The sequence below is a fragment of the Bombina bombina genome, chromosome 2, assembly GCF_027579735.1.
Source record: "Bombina bombina isolate aBomBom1 chromosome 2, aBomBom1.pri, whole genome shotgun sequence".
In the NCBI taxonomy this organism is placed as follows: Eukaryota; Metazoa; Chordata; class Amphibia; order Anura; family Bombinatoridae; genus Bombina; species Bombina bombina.
Genome location: NC_069500.1, coordinates 296346421 through 296360404, shown reverse-complemented (window position 1 = coordinate 296360404; position 13984 = coordinate 296346421). Strand labels below are relative to the sequence as shown.

The 13984-nt window shown below is 37.8% G+C and overlaps 1 protein-coding gene across 6 annotated transcripts in view; it reads right to left on the bottom strand.

The window, feature by feature from the left end:
• SNCAIP (synuclein alpha interacting protein) overlaps positions 1-13984 on the bottom strand; it is a 462588-nt gene that overhangs the window by 368616 nt on the left and 79988 nt on the right. For all 6 annotated transcript variants that reach the window (XM_053701602.1, XM_053701601.1, XM_053701600.1 and 3 more), the window contains exon 2: positions 3365-3475. The gene's annotated coding sequence lies outside the window, so the exon portion shown is untranslated. The remainder of the gene's footprint in view (positions 1-3364; positions 3476-13984) is intronic.

The following is a 13984-nucleotide window of genomic DNA, read 5'->3' as shown; positions in this document are numbered from 1 at the left end:
ATATTCGCTAATCTATCTATGTTAAAAGTTTACTTCCAGCAGGGGTTAGCGCGCAAGCGGGAAAAATATTTATCTGGCTCTACGTGTTTTAATAAATATATTCAGTTTTTATAACTATGTTGTGTGATCGATGCCTATTGTTTCTATTGCTATTTACTCCATTTAAGTTTTTTTCCATTTTCTTTCTTAGAAGACTAGCAGTTTTAGCAACTATATATTGTTTTTTTGTCTCCTTTTCTTGCAGTATCGCTGCTACTTTGTATTTTAGTTTTCAAAACTCCAAAAAAGCTTTAAAGTATCTAAGCTGAATGTATCTGTAAATTGAAAATGTCCACCATGAGTATTCAGTATTTAAATGTAGAATACCAGTAAAAGTACTTTCAAAGTTAGCTCCATATTACACAGATCAAGTAGTACTTGAATGTATGTCAGCCAGCCACATAATACAGTCCCTTGTACAAGCCATTCAAATAGTTATGTGATATAAACACAAATTATTCCTGAAACTGTGTACACAAGAATATTTTTTATGGTAAGAATATTCCAAAGTGTATCACTTGTGCCCGGCACTTAAAGGGAAAAGTTGAAATTAAACGTTCATGATTCAGATAGAGCATATCATTTAAAGACACTTCTATTTTCAAATGTGCTTTGTTCTTTTGGTATCCTTTGTTGAAAAAGAATACGCACACATCCTACAGTAGTGGGAGCCAGCTGCTGATTTGTTCTTGCACACATTTGTGTCTTGTGATTGGCTAACTAGATGTGTTCATCTAGCTGTCAGTAGTGCAATGCTGTTCCTTCAGCAAAGGATAACAAGAGAATGATGTAAATTTGATAACAGAAGTAAATTGAAATTTTTTTTAAAATTGTATGTTTTATCTGAATAATTAAAGAAAATTTTGGGGGTTCCTATCCCTTTCAGTGCTAGCTCCTGCCAGTGTTTTCAAAAAGAATTACTACATCAAAAACTTGTATAGAAAGTGTATATAGGAACAATCTCACACTTTCTGCAGGGCCGGCGCTTGCATACAGGCAAATAGGCAGCCGCCTTGTAGCGCCCAAGCAGGGGGGCACAATCTTGGAGCGGCAACACTGTTATAAGTTTTTTTTACATTTTTATTTTAGTGCGCCTGCCTATTTTGTTTTTAGATGCTGGCTGTCTGCAGAGCCAGAGCATATTAAAAAACAGGTGCGAGTGCGTCTCAAGTTGAGTTTCTTACTCAAAGGCGCACTGCCAGCAGGAGTTTTTTTACTTTTCTTTTTCATTTCCTAGGCGGCAGCCATCAGGGCTGAATAAATGTGTCAGGACGGGCTATTAGCAATACATGTTGTGCTGCGAAGCGCACAAAGTGTTGGCTGCCTGTCTGGGGTAAAAAACTTAGCCTGCATGTCAGACTGTATTTTGTATGTGACTGAGGTACAGACTAAGTTTTTTATCCCAGACAGGCAGCCAACACTTTCTGTCCCGCTGTCCTGGGGAGAGTGCCTGTCCTGTTCCGCATTGCCCCCCAGCTGTATTATTGATTTAAATGTTTTATTTTTTAATTTCTATTGGGTCCGACCTTACCCAATACCTGCAGTGCACATCATGAGTGAGTCTGCAGTCATGTGGCTTCTAACATATTTTTGGCGCACTGTTCAAGTGTTGTGATGAGGTTGTGGTGCTGCTACTTCCTGGTCTCTTGGTGAGTGTAGGCAGAGTGGCACTAAATAACTGTGGACTCCATCAGTTGTCTTGGTGGACAGTCTGTGACAGCACAGTGAGTTAGGATGCGCCCGTTCAGGTTCAGAAGGAAAATGGAAATCATGCCACTGGGTGCTTGCAACTCTTTGTAAGGCTGTGAGAATTTGCACAGGGCTGTAAGTCACTGTACGTTTAAGATTGAATCCTACATAATCTTATTTTCTTTTTCTTTACAATCTGTTCTAAACAATCACACACACAGTCCACCTGAATCACTTTATGAGGCTTTGAGTATCTGCACAGGGCCCCAGTTTGGGAGTTCTGTCCTGCTATCCTTCATTTGCCTATTTATATTCTGGGACCACTTAAAACTAGAAATGACAAACTCTGCCCCAAAACCATCATGTCAAGCCTATGGACAACCCTGACTTCACTGAATTCCCTTGCCCCCTGGTTCCATTTAGAAAAAAAAAAAGGTTGAAAAGGGTATGTGCATCTCTTTCATATTTTTCCTTTTATCCCCATTCTCTCTATATGCAATGGGAAGCATTTTTGAGATATCAGGCACACAGAACAGGTGAGAATGATTTCCTATCTCAAAAATGCTTTTTATTGCATATTTCCTACAAGTACCTTCTAGAGGGTTTGATTGTTAGTTATATATAGTTATGCACTACTGCCTGATGTGTTATGCAGCACAACCATTGTCTGATGTTTTATGCAGTACAACCACTGTCTGATTTGCTATGCAGCACAGCCACTGTCTAATTTGTTATGCAGCTCAACCACTGTTTGATTTGCTTTGCAGCACAACCACTGTTTGATTTGTTATGCAGCACAACCACTGTCTGGTGTGTAATGCAGCACAACCACTGTCTGATTTGTTATGCAGCGCTACCACTGTTTGATTTGCTTTGTAGTGCTACCACTGTTTGATTTGCTATGCTGCACTGCTATTGTTTGATTTGCAATTCCGCGCTACCACTGTTTGATTTGCATTTAGCTACCAATCAGCCAGTGCTGCTCCTAAGCTTACATTCCTGCTTTTCAAATACAGATACCAAGAGAATGAAGAACAATTGATAATAGGAGTTAATTAGAAAGTTGCTTAAAATGTCATGTTCTATCTGAAACATGATAGAAAAAAAATTGGGTTTAATTTCCTTTTAACTAGCAATGGGATGGTATGTAATGGGGGGGGGGGGGTCGTCAAAATGCATCCTCGCCTGTGTGGCCAAAAATTCTAGCACCGGCACCGATATTCTGTTATCCTCAGCTTGTGCGTATTCTATACAAAGCTGTGTCATCCCGAGCAGCACAAGTAATTGCAGATCTCCAATGTGACAAAATTTAAATAGATATAAAAACATGAATTAGGCCGCTACTAAACAGCACTGAAAAATAGGCACCAAATGCACATGTTGAGAACTGACCTCAGCGAGTTTTCCTGGTTGTTGATTGGTAGCTACCCTGGTACACTTTAAGATTATCTCCTGGAGCTTGCATGTTGTGCATTGTAGTCTTATGACACCTAACATATGTGTGTGTATAGATTGATAGATGATAGACAGATAGAATAGATATACAATATATCCCCTCAAGCTTGAGAATTATCAAACATCTGTGGAATACCCTAGATGAATTGCAGAAAACAATGATTCAGTAAACTTCACTTACCTCATTTGGCTTTTGCAGCCACTACAGCTTCTGGCACTAAATGTCTTCACCAGACTTCACCATCTCAGTCAGGAGGTGATATTTTATGAGCTGTTTGCTTTCAAGTATTACCTATAAAGGTTAAAGAAAATTCTAATTAATGTAGAAATTGATTTATTGATATATCATGGGGTTCACAGCAGTTTAAAAGCATAAGCAGTGTTTCTGGAGACAACATTTATAAAAGTACAACAATAAAAAGCTGTTTGCATATAATTATATTTTTAAACTCTGCAGGGGTTAAACACATATATGAACATGGCTCCAGGCGAGCAATGTGCTTTTGGGACGTAGCTGAACACATCTGGTCAGCCAATGAAAAAAGGCATGTGTGTAGCCACGAATCACCAGCTCGCTCCCAGGAGTGCATTGCTGCTCCTGTGCATATCTAAGCATGCATTTTAACAAAGGATACCAAGAGATGGAAGTAAATTTGATAACAGAAGCAAATAGAAAAACTTCTCTAGCTGAATTTTGTAAGTTTAAAGGGAAAGTAAAAAGGAAACAAAAATCCCACCCTTCCATACATTTACTGCTAATAGCTTACTTAAACATCAACCCAGTTCTGAAATCCATATTTTTAAATGTTAAAATACATATTGTGTGGTTAAATTTGCCTCTGACTGCCCATCTGCTTCAGAGTCAAAGCTTGCATTCTTATTTTCTCTGCTGAGCTAGGTTAGCAGAATAGGAAAGCTTCCTGCTTTGCACAGAATGAAATGTAGGGCCTCCTATCCTGGAACACACCTAAGCGTTAATGCCCTTAGGGTCTGAGTGTGTGTGTGTTGCAACTTTGTTCCTAAGTGGGAAGGTCGAGTTTACTTATAGGAAGAAGTCAGAAGTTCAGCTACCTCTTTTCTTCTGGATTCAAGAAGCTTCCCACTCTTTCCCCCTTTTTGTTTTTGGAAAAGGGGCAGCACTCAGTTAAGGCTTTGAGGGAGATTTTAATATGTTTGGGGCCTGATGAGGGTTAATCGACCTGGCTCTGTAAGTCCTAGGATGGTAGTTTTGTCCGTTCCCTTGGACTCAGCATGTTAGCTGGCCTGGGACCTACTGGTTTGGATTTGATTGGTTGACATTGCACCCTAGCTGGACAGTTGGTCTGGGCTCCGACAGCAGGCAGAGATTTGAGGGCCGGACATTGCAGGAGGGTAGATGTCCCCTGGTGCAGGTCTGGGTATGCAGCAGGTTAAAGAGCTCCTCTTTATGTGTCTTCATCAGATAGTATGGTAGCCAGGCTCCGTTTAATGTCAGCCGCTAGGCACCTGACCAGCTTAGCATAGGTTAGTTACTTAAGACCCGAATTGCCGCCACCTTCATTTATATTTAAATTAAAGAGTTAATGCCAGACGTTCTGTGCTGGATAATAAATATGACCCATGGGTCTTTAAACTTCCAATCCCTGTGACTATGGGGCCGATTTATCAATGTTTGGCGGACATGATACGATGTAGCGTATCATGTCCGCCAGACATCACTGGATGCCGACAGCATACGCTGTCGACATTTATCATTGCACAAGCCGTTCTGGTGAACTGCTTGTGCAATGCCGCCCCCCCCCCCTGCAGATTTGCGGCCAATCGGCCACTAGCAGGAGTTGTCAATCAACCCGATCATATGCGATCAGGCGGGTTGATGCCTTAGAGGCAGCAGACAAGTTAAGGAGCAGTGGTCTTAAGACAGCTGCTTCTTAACTCCTGTTTTCGGCGACCCTGAAAGCTCGCGAAGAAACAGGGGTATTCGGCCCCATTCGGGCCATGATAAAGCACCCCCTATGTGTTAATTTTCATCCCTTAGAGAAAACAGGAGTGTGCACTTCTGTGGCACTGCCAGTATGCATCTGATTGGTGAACCCCATACTGACAACACAAAAGAAAACAAAAATCAGATGGGCAGTGAGGAATATGTATAATTCTGCACTGCTATATATTTAAAAAGTAAGACAGATTTCAGAAGTGGAATGTTCTTCAAGTGAAGTATCAGGTTAGGTGTACAGAAGGGGGAGATTTTTGTTTTCTTCATTTTTGGTCCCTTTAATTTTGACTTTTATGCTGCTTTAAATTCTGAAATTAACACATATTTTTGCCACCTAAAATACACTCTTTGTATGCTGTCATATAAAAGCAGAAAGAGAACCATGAGGTGTGTCATGTAATTCAATAATTTAAAATAAAACTTAAAGGGACAGTCTAGTCCAAAATAAACTTTCATGATTCAGATAGGGCATGTAATTTTAAACAATTTTCCAATTTACTTTTATCACCAATATTTCTTTGTTCTCTTGGTATTCTTAGTTGAAAGCTTAACTTAGGAGGTTCATATGCTAATTTCTTAGACCTTGAAGGCCGCCTCTTAAGAATGCATTTTAACAGGTTTTTCACCACTAGAGGGGTTAGTTCATGTTTTTCATATAGATAACACTGTGCTCATGCATGTGAAGTTACCTGGGAGCCATCACTGATTGGCTAAACTGCAAGTCTGTCAAAAGAACAAATAAAGGGGCAGTCTGCAGAGGCTTAGATACAAGATGATCACAGAGGTAAAAAACATGTAAATATAACTGTGTTGGTTATGCAAAACTAGGGAATGGGTAAACAAGGCATTATCTATCTTTTAAAACAATAACAATTCTGGTGTAGACTGTCCCTTTAAGTAAAACAAAAAAGCTATGTATGTGACCAGGTTAAAGGAAGAGATAGCCAACTTTGATTTATTTTTTTTAAATGTGTTTATTTTGTAAATTCTGAATAAATATGTGAAACACAATATCTCACTGGAACAAGAAAAAACAAAAATAAGCCATCATGATAAGAAAAAGTATTCTGTTCAAATTGGCCAGAAATACAAGTACTACATTTTATAGTTTGTAAAAATGTTTTCTATATTAGCCAATCCAAAAAAGCCTCTAGATATGTTTATCTTCAAGTCAATCAATTTGATGTGAACCTCCTAGAACAAGTCAGCCTAATAATACACTCTGAGAAATGTAAAACATACATAGAAACTCTCTGTGAGTGTGTTGATTTTAGAGCGTTACAGAACTGGATTTATAGATATGGCGCCAAGCATATGATTTAGTATAGCAGACTTTACCATAAAACTATTACCTAATGACAACAGGTATGCAGTTTATTAACCTATTTACAACTAGAATGGCTGAGCTCATGAAAGATCTTTCAACCTTAAAGGGACATTAAACACTAAATACATCATTCAAGCAATGGTTTATTTAGAGTACAGTTTAGCCTGAGAATAATTTGTACATGCATTTTTAAAAATTATATTAGTTTTTGAAGTTTTGAAAAAATAAGTATAAAGTAAATGTCCATAAAGCACTGGGTGCTGCCATATTGTAACTTAGGTTTCCTTTTCTGCTGAGGCCAATTAGGAATGGTTATAAATGGCTTACTACAGCGTGCAACCAATGAATGTATTGAATATAGCTGTGTCTGCACTTCCATGTTTAACATGAATTGGAAATCGACAATATTCAGAATCAAATTATCAGGAAAGGAGAACAAAATAAATAATGAAAGTGTATTGCAAAGTTGTTTTGCTACACGTAATTAAACAACTTATATTAATATCTTGAGGTGTCTAATGTCCCTTTAAAGGAATAGGAAAGTCAAAATTAAATTTGCATGTTTCAGATAGAGAATGTAATTTTAAGACACTTTTAAATTCACTTGTATTTTCAAATGTGCTTTGTACTCTTGGTATCCCTTGTTGAAAAAGAATACACACAAATCCTACATAGTGGGAGTCAGCTGCTGATTGGTGCCTCCACACATTTGTCTCTTAAGATTGTCTAACTAGATGCTGCCAGTAGTGCAATGCTGTTCCTTCTGCAATGGATAACAAGAGAATGATGCAAATTTGATAATAGAAATAAATTGGAATTGTATGTTTTAAATCATGAAATAAAATTTTGGGGTTTCCTGTCCCTTTAAATTCTGTATACTGTAATGCCAATGTTAAACTTTTATTAGCAATAAACAAACTGCTGACTTTTTTGACAATAAGTGGGTTAACTACAAGTTTTGCCACAAAACTGCGCATATGAGAATATGAGTTTGGGTTAGCAAGCGAGTCTTTTTTTTTTTCTTCATTGACTTCTAAGAGGGAACAGGTTATCTTTTGCGCGACAGTCTATTTGTGCTAGAAGTAACCTGTTTGCGCACATCGGGTTAGCGGGAGCAAGATAACTTTTTACTTTCAACTCATAATACCAATGCAACCTGACGCGCGTTAAAAGTGTAATTTTAGCACAATTAGCTCTACAGGGAGTGCAGAATTATTAGGCAAATGAGTATTTTGACCACATCATCCTCTTTATGCATGTTGTCTTACTCCAAGCTGTATAGGCTCGAAAGCCTACTACCAATTAAGCATATTAGGTGATGTGCATCTCTGTAATGAGAAGGGGTGTGGTCTAATGACATCAACACCCTATATCAGGTGTGCATAATTATTAGGCAACTTCCTTTCCTTTGGCAAAATGGGTCAAAAGAAGGACTTGACAGGCTCAGAAAAGTCAAAAATAGTGAGATATCTTGCAGAGGGATGCAGCACTCTTAAAATTGCAAAGCTTCTGAAGCGTGATCATCGAACAATCAAGCGTTTCATTCAAAATAGTCAACAGGGTCGCAAGAAGCGTGTGGAAAAACCAAGGCGCAAAATAACTGCCCATGAACTGAGAAAAGTCAAGCGTGCAGCTGCCAAGATGCCACTTGCCACCAGTTTGGCCATATTTCAGAGCTGCAACATCACTGGAGTGCCCAAAAGCACAAGGTGTGCAATACTCAGAGACATGGCTAAGGTAAGAAAGGCTGAAAGACGACCACCACTGAACAAGACACACAAGCTGAAACGTCAAGACTGGGTCAAGAAATATCTCAAGACTGATTATTCTAAGGCTTTATGGACTGATGAAATGAGAGTGAGTCTTGATGGGCCAGATGGATGGGCCCGTGGCTGGATTGGTAAAGGGCAGAGAGCTCCAGTCCGACTCAGACGCCAGCAAGGTGGAGGTGGAGTACTGGTTTGGGCTGGTATCATCAAAGATGAGCTTGTGGGGCCTTTTCGGCTTGAGGATGGAGTCAAGCTCAACTCCCAGTCCTACTGACAGTTTCTGGAAGACACCTTTTTCAAGCAGTGGTACAGGAAGAAGTCTGCATCCTTCAAGAAAAACATGATTTTCATGCAGGACAATGCTCCATCACACGCGTCAAGTACTCCACAGCGTGGCTGGCAAGAAAGGGTATAAAAGAAGAAAATCTAATGACATGGCCTCCTTGTTCACCTGATCTGAACCCCATTGAGAACCTGTGGTCCATCATCAAATGTGAGATTTACAAGGAGGGAAAACAGTACACCTCTCTGAACAGTGTCTGGGAGGCTGTGGTTGCTGCTGCACGCAATGTTGATGGTGAACAGATCAAAACACTGACAGAATCCATGGATGGCAGGCTTTTGAGTGTCCTTGCAAAGAAAGGTGGCTATATTTGTCACTGATTTGTTTTTGTTTTGTTTTTGAATGTCAGAAATGTATATTTGTGAATGTTGAGATGTTATATTGGTTTCACTGGTAAAAATAAATAATTGAAATGGGTATATATTTGTTTTTTGTTAAGTTGCCTAATAATTATGCACAGTAATAGTCACCTGCACACACAGATATCCCCCTAAAATAGCTATAACTAAAAACAAACTAAAAACTACTTCCAAAACTATTCAGCTTTGATATTAATGAGTTTTTTGGGTTCATTGAGAACATGGTTGTTGTTCAATAATAAATTAATCCTCAAAAATACAACTTTCCTAATAATTCTGCACTCCCTGTATATCGGAAGTGATAAATACCGTTCCACTTGTAATCTGGCCCTATATAAGTATCATTTCTAAAGAAAATTATTTGAGCGGGACAGTCCCTGATTCTGAATACTGTCCCTCTCAGACAGCCATATGTGCCTCTTAACAGAATTGTTTTAGCCCCACCCACGGAACACCCACAAACTGCCCTGACACACCCACAGACCATCCAGAAACACCCAAACCGCCCAATAATCACTTACAATCGCTCCTCTCCCAACACCGTTCCACCCACAAAATGGTGATGGGTTCCTATCAACCTCCTGCATCCCTCATTCTCAGCCACAAATGTTGGGAGGTATGACTACATTATAATCTAAAGGTTATTCATTCTGAAATATAGATTAGTCTTAAATACATAGCAAAATGCTGTATATTTATGGCTGTAATGATTATTTATAGGGTTTTTTATTTGGTAAATTAATTCCATTAATCCATTTACAATGCCCTGCTCTCCCATTGGTTTCTGTCAGATTATCTTGAGCAATCTTTCTATCTTGAAGATATTAGCAAATGTTATTGGTTTAGTAGTTCTCAAAAACCTTTAATTTATGTCTGCAGAAATAGCATGCCCCTTTCTTTACAGCAAATCATGTTATAAAGTAAGCATACAGAGTTGAGAAATAGACATTAAAGGGACATACTGTAATCATGAAAGAAAACTATTGGGTTTCAGATAGAGCATACAATGTTCAGATTTCAGAATTACTTCTATTATTAAATTTACTTTATTCTCTTGTATTCTTTGTTGAAGAAGGGCAATGCTCTACTGGGGTCTAGCTGAACACATTGGGGCCTATTTATCAAATGTCTTGCAGACCCGATCCGACAGTGCGGATCAGGTCCGCAAGACGTCACTGAATGCGGAGAGCAATATGCTCTACGTATTCAGCATTGCTGGTGCAACGGCCACCCCTGCAGACTTGAGGCCAATGGGCCGCCAGCAGGGGGTGTCAATCAACCCGATCATACTATCGGGTTGAATTCCGGCGATTCCTGTCCGCCTGCTCAGAGCAGACGAACAGGGTTATGGGGCAGCGGTCTTTGTGACCGCTGCTCGATAACTTGTGTTTCTGGCGAGTCCATTCGGAGCTTGATAGATAGGCCCCATTGGGTGAGACAGTGACAAGCAGCTAGCTCACAGTAGTGCATTGTTTCTGAGCCTACCTATTTATGCTTTCAACAATGGATGCCAAGAGAGTGAAGCAAATCAGATAAAAAAAAAAAATTGGAAAATTGCATGTTCTTTCTGAATCATGAAAGTTTAATTTTTACGTAATGCTATTGCTCCCCTGCAAAAATATGTACACAGAATCAACCTCTAAAAGTAAGCTCACTTAATAGAAGATTGTTTGGAGTATAATGGAACTGCACAAGGACCTAAGTGTGAGGAAGGAGGGGCAAGCATTAAAAATTAAATATATTGTTATTGTTTTAGTTAAGTAAAACTTTAAATTATTATTATTTAGGTAATGGTTGTTTTTCTTTAGTTAAAACTATTTAAATTGTTTTTATTAAGGTAATCATTATTTTTCTCCTTCCAATAAAGTACAGCTGAAAAGTTGATCAAATAGGAATGATTAACCTATTAATTGGAGATAGTTCATCTCCCAATAAATTTAATTAATTTCAATGATCTATCTATGCATATCTAAAGATATATAACCAAATCTTTAATGGCCAGATATAACCGGAAAAATAAGCTGAAAAGTTAGTATTCTAAAATAAAAACCATGATTTAAATAAATCTAAATTCGGTCTTACTGACTAGTGATTTAAATCAAATCCACCCTGATTATAAGCTTGACAATAACACGCCCTATACATAACATGGGGCAGTCCTGTTCTTAAAAATTTTCGACAGATTTCCGGACCATTTTACACCAAATTGGAGTTGATAAAGTGGAAAAGTCATGTGACTCTGTAAAGTGGAAAAATGACCTTTTCAACATATTTGCATTTGCGAGTATTCCAAGATGAGTTAAATAATTCTATTATGCTGTGCATGTGCACTACACTTTAACACGAGCCATCTTATACATATATATGCAAATTAAATTTTGGAAAGATTGTGATCAATGTCTGTATATTTAATCCTTCAAAAGAGACAGGAAGGGACAGGAAACCCCAAACGTTTCTTTCATGATTTGGACAGAATATACAATTTCCAATTTACTTCTATTATCAAATTTGCTTCATAATCTTGTTATCTATTTCTGAAGGAACAGCATTGCACTACTGGAAGCTAGCTGAACACGTCTAGTTAGCCAATCACAAGAGACAAATGTGTGTAGGCACCAATCAGCAGCTAGCTCCCACTATTGTAGGATATGTGCGTATTTGTGTTCAACAAGGGATACAAAGAGAACAAAGCATATTTGAAAATAGATTTACATTTAAAATTGTCTTAAAATTACACGTTCTATCTAAATCATGGAAGTTTAATTTTGACTTTCCTTTCCCTTTAAGCCCAGCTTGAGCAGAACATGACTAATAAGCTAATCAGAGGCCGCAGTTGCAATATTTGCAAGTCCCTGAGTAGTACTTTACCCAGGGACAGAACTAGAGGGGGTGCAGAGGTAGCAACTGCGAGGGTGGGGGCACAGCTTCAAAAAACAAAACTAAAAAAAAAAAAGTTGGCCTGCCACTGCCATATCATGTGAGTGTGACGTGATGCTTCACTAGTGTCTCTGTTTTTTACTACAGGGGTTAGTGTTTCTGTTTTACCTATTGGTGTTTATGTGTGTGTGTATGTGTGTATGTATGTATGTGACTGTGTGTGTATTTATGCATGTATGTGTGTGTGTATATGTTTGTGGAACCAGCAAATTACAGACCTTATTACTACAGCATGGGGGAGGCGAGGGGTAAACAGTGTCACTATACAGTACCACTATATACAGTACCGGGGCTGGACCATGTCACAGACTACTGTGGTAATTTTATAAAGTACTGGGATGGGTAGGGTCAGGCCAGTCATCAGACTGTGTTAATAACTCACTATATACAGTACTGGTGGGTTAAACAGTGTCACTATATACAGTAATAGGGGGTCAGACCATCTCACAGACTGTGTATACAGGTTACGTCCTTTTGCAGACATGTAATCTGATTCACTTTTTTTTTTCTGTGTTAAATGTTAAAAAAAAAAGATATGTATCAAATTCACCTTTTTTTTGGGGGGGGGGGGCTTCTTTGATTCTTGCACATGGGCCTGTGGTTTCTAGTTACGCCTCTGACTTTACCTATGTATTTTATCCCTTTGCATGGGTTACTGAATTAGGGCATGTCATTTTCCATTAGAATTAAACTCAATGTATTTTGAAACACTACTATTGTGAAATGCATGTCACCTCTTAATAATAATAACATATAGTTTTTTTGAGGAAATGAAGAAGCACTTGGCTATTTTTATACGCTTCTACCCTACTTCCACCAATATTTAACACATCACTTTAACTTATAATTAAAAATGAGCATTTGTTCCTTTAATTGGTTCATTCTGACACTGTTTATCTGTTTTTGTCTGTGTAGTTTGGTAGCTACATCTCCATTATTTCTAAAGAATTGCTCATTTGAAGCTGTCTATACATAAGTTAGTTAAATTAAAGGGACAGTAAAGCCAAAATTAAACTTAAATTGATAGGGCAGAGCATGACATTTTAAACAATAACACACCCTATACTTAACATGGGGCAGTCCTGTTCTTGAAATGTTTCAACAGATATTTGGAAAATCGTATCACAGAAATACAAAATCTTTTACATAACTGTCCCTACCTGGACTTTCTTTGCAGACAGAAAAAAAATAGTTAATATCCATCGGAACAAAAGCCACAAACTGTAAGAAAATAGCCATCCAAGAAAACCAAACTAGAATTGCTAGGCAACTAAAATAACAATAAGAACATAAAACATATTTAAGAAAATATATCAACTAATCTACCACCCACTGTGTATGCAATACATTTACTCTAAAACGAGACCTTGACCAATCTGGAGTCAATAAAGTTTTTCAAATTTATAAACACTGTGGCTGATCAACAAGGTAAACATAAAATAAAAGCAGAGCTACTCCCATATTCAGTCTTCTGTGAGGTTTAGATTAAAAAAGATTAAGGAGCAAAAACTGACTTTGATTCAACATAACTACAATTTGCTATAACCAAGTTATTTTTAAACCGTGAAGAATACCATTAAGTACAACATTTAGAATCAGTTATTTTAAAGGTCATATTCATAACAAGGAGCTGACTGAGATCAATTAACTTTACGGGGATAGATCTCATTTTAAAGCCTCATAGGGCTCTTTGTCTAAATTGTAAAAGAGATCACTATGAAAACATTTCTAGAATTGGCCAGACAAAAGAAAGAACTCAAAATGCTTATTATGTTTAAAGGTTTTTGATTTTGTTATTTCTTTTTTTGTTTGGAGTTTGTGATGCTGATGTGGTTTGTAAATCTTTTTTTTTTCCTGTTTATTTTTGTCTGAGTAGTTTCTGCTGATATTGCTGATGGGCATTTCAATTCATTCATAAGCTCCTAGTGTCTGGGGATTAGCGTCTTTGTTATTAAATAGCTGAGTTTAAAAGGATTCGCTACATGGAAAAAAAAATACAAGTGAGATAAACCACTGGGAATCATGATCTGTGAATAGACAAAAATTAATTATTTAATATATTCTATATATTCTATATATTATTATAATGTA